Genomic DNA, 3,736 nt, shown 5'->3' on the forward strand with positions numbered 1-3,736 from the left:
ACAATTTAAAACTTGTTTTTATTTCATCAACCTGCAAATAAGTGTTCAGTTCATCTTGATACAGGGTGTAACAGAAACTTCTAACACTGATTCAAAACAAATGATGCCTAAGGATCCTGTGATCTTTGAAAAGAATGGAAGGAAACAATGTTTTTGAATAACACAGCCCCACAACAAAAAAAAGGTTCTGTACCAGAGACATGACTATATAGATCTTGTGTATTTTTTATGCTAAATCCGAATCCGCAGCCCAAAAACAGATTTACCAGGTCATTTTTTAGTAAAACGTTAAAATATCCCTTAAAATAGGGTGAAATAGTGAGGATAAAGTTCTTTATAATGAAAAACAATAATTTATAATTACTTTAAGAAAACATTTTAAAATAATATTTTGAGCATTGGAAAGAAATATACAGGGTGGCACAAAAGTATGGAAACTCCTGAATAACTCGTCAGGAGTGCATTTTCTTGAAAAATGATAAATACAAAAGTTTTAGGATTTTTCCCTGGCTATTCAATGGCGCCCTTGTATTCGACCTTGACCTTGACCTTCGACCTTCATGTCAAGGTCAAAATTGGTTTTTCAAATGGGAACCCCTATTTTTTATTACGGATTTGGAAAGAGCGGGAAATTTTACATCCCAAAATGGTCTTGACCATGACTTTGACAATTGTTGGACGACACTTGTTACATATCAGACAATATTAGAAAACTTCAGGAGTCGGCTCTACCGGGTAGGAAAGTACCGATGGTCTATCTGAAGTTACGTGGGAGCGATAAAGTAAGCCATAGAAATCCATGCGATAGAGAAGGATGGCTATAATGAAGGCGTCTCATAGTCACCGCCCGATTCGCCCTTCCACAAATAAGATCCACTTCTTATTTGTGGAAGGGCAAAATGGGCGGTGACTATTAGATGCCTTCACTATACCCATCCTTGTCTATCACATCGATTTCTATGGCTTACTTTATCGCTCTCACCTAACTTCAGATAGACCATCGGTACTTTCCTACCCGGTATATTTACACACAAACTAGTACAATGCAATACACTTTGAAATTAATAGAGAGTTTGAAATTCAATAAAGTGTTTATTCAAAAATTTGTTATATGACTTTATACTTGAAGACTTTATAAACTCAAATTAGGAATACTTTTTTATATGTAATATGTTTTCCACAACAAAGAATATTTTAATAACAAAATTAGCCTTTTTTTTTCGGCTCAGCTTACAAACAATATAAGGAATAATTATAAAAAAAACTTAACTATTAATTCACTGATCTATGTAATACTGAGTACGTCTCCTTATATTATTTGTTACCTATCAGACAGGGGCATCTCTTATATCTAAACAAGAACGAAAATGGCTGTTCATTTGACAGATTTTGTCAGAGCTATACATATACATATTTAAGTTACAAGTGATTGGATTACGCTTATTTCTGTACAGGTAAGTTCTGCGGTTTGTTATTTATACTTTGAAAAAATTTGATGCGAGAGAAAGCATGATTTATTGGTGATAGCTAGCAATATTATAGTGCACTGTGTTTTAGGTACCTGGTACGTTGTAAAATTTGAAGTTTTCTTTGCTGGAAACTACGTAGAGGCCTTGCAGACTATTTATGGGACCACTGGAAACTGCTTTGGAACTGCTTTATACTGCTGGTAGCGGAAAATTTTCATGGGATGACAAAATAACTTTCTCTGGACTCTGGCAAACTGTGGATTTAACTGGTGAATGTTTAATTTTCTTTCTTGGACTGTTTTTTCTTGCTTTATTTTTCGGGAGCTCCCTCTCCACGCTGTATATCTTGCAAAACCCAAGCCGTAACCAATCAACAATTTTTTTGTTTTTCTCATCCTTCGTGAATATTCTGTCCCTAGCTTTGCTTAAGGTCCATACACAGAATTTTTCAGTCTTTGGATGTCCTTTTTAATCACTTTTTCACAACACTACTTATAACTAACATATTTTTAACAAATTAATGTCTTTTTATTTTTATATACAATTCTATAAATTAATTAATAAAATATTATTTATTTTATGTTTTTTAGGTCATCTCCGGGTATTCTTACAAAGCCGCCTTTAGCTTTGACATTTGTGAAATATATTATAAAATTTGACAATTGATGAAAATTTTCATGTCATGGTTTATGTTGGATTGAAATATCTTCTTTAAGTTTACTCGTGTTCCAACGATATGTATACCAGATGAATCTATAGACTTTAAACTTTCATTCGACATAAGTCACTCTAGGTTTAGACTCGTTTTTCTCTATGTACTGAGTCGACGTCATGCATTTTTATGAAAATTTATTCCGTACTTGAGAATAAAATTAAAAGATTATTATTTTTATACTATGTAATATCATTGATCATTACTAGTTTTATATCCAGAATATCCATATTAACAATTTTATACAAATTTGGTGTTGCTATAATAATAATTAAAATTTTTATACGACTTAAAGTTCGGTCAGGCAATATTTTCATATGAGTTTCTACATGAACATTTCAAATTCGTTACATTATATTTGTATAAAGAAGCCTTAAAGCAATTATTAACCAAATTTAAAGGTTCGTTATTTATAATGCAAATTTAATTCTGTTTGTATTTGTATTTTCATATTTTCTGGAGAAAAACAAATGACATTACATTTATTAGGATTAAGTTTGAGATTATTATTTTCCGCGTACTAAAAAATAGATTTTAAGTCATAGTCGATTTTGTCACTAGCTACTGAATCAATATTTTTAAAAGAAAAAGACAATTATGTGTTATAAGCATAAGCAATGATTTTAGAATATTTAACATATTTGAATATATCAGCTGTATAATTCAGAAATAAAAGAGGGCCTAAGACAGAGCCTTGCGGTACTTTAGAAGTGACAGAACCAACCTGTGAAAATTTATCGTTGACTATAATTATTTGATGCCGATTGTATAGATATGATTTAAAGAAATTCAAAGATGTAATATCGATCCCATAATTACATAACTTCTCACAGAGGCATGATCAATAGTGTCAAAAGCGTTGGAAAAATCTAACAGAACAAGAGCAGTTGAATTTCTTATATCTAAATTCCCAAGTATATCGTTTGTAGCCTTAGCTAAACTGCAGCAGTACTAAAACCTTTTCTAAAACCAGATTGGTGTGTAGTTACAATATTATTCATAGTTAGGTGCAAAAGAGAGAAGTTGACTGTAAATAATTTTTTCAAGTATTTTAGATAAGCTGGAATAAGGCTTATATGACGAAGATCGCTATAGGATACAGAATTTTTTATTTTTTGAGAAGGGGTTTAACGATTGCAGTTTTTCTGAGATCAGGAAAACAGCCTATTTCCAAGCAACAACATATATAATTGAATCATTTTGGCATTAATATTATCAATACCATAAGCATAAGAATTTAAGCTAAATAATATATTATGAAAATCATCTTTGCATACCATCTTAAATGAAAACGATATACTAGGATCAAATTTTTTATTTATATACCAGTCACAAGTGTTTGGGCAATTATTTGTAGGAGTGAAAATAGATAAAAAATATTAATTAATTTCGTAGAGTTTCCAAATATCACCTGAATTTTTATTTTTTTTTTTTAATTTTAAAATAATTGAGTGTCTTTTACAATTGCTTTTTATCTGGATTATTCAATTGAGCACTAAGAAATGCTTTTTTCTCCTGTTTTATTGTCCTGCCGTATAATTACGTAAAGATTTAT

This window comes from Anoplophora glabripennis, unplaced genomic scaffold (assembly GCF_000390285.2).
Source record: "Anoplophora glabripennis isolate ALB-LARVAE unplaced genomic scaffold, Agla_2.0 scaffold411, whole genome shotgun sequence".
NCBI classification, from domain to species: domain Eukaryota; kingdom Metazoa; phylum Arthropoda; class Insecta; order Coleoptera; family Cerambycidae; genus Anoplophora; species Anoplophora glabripennis.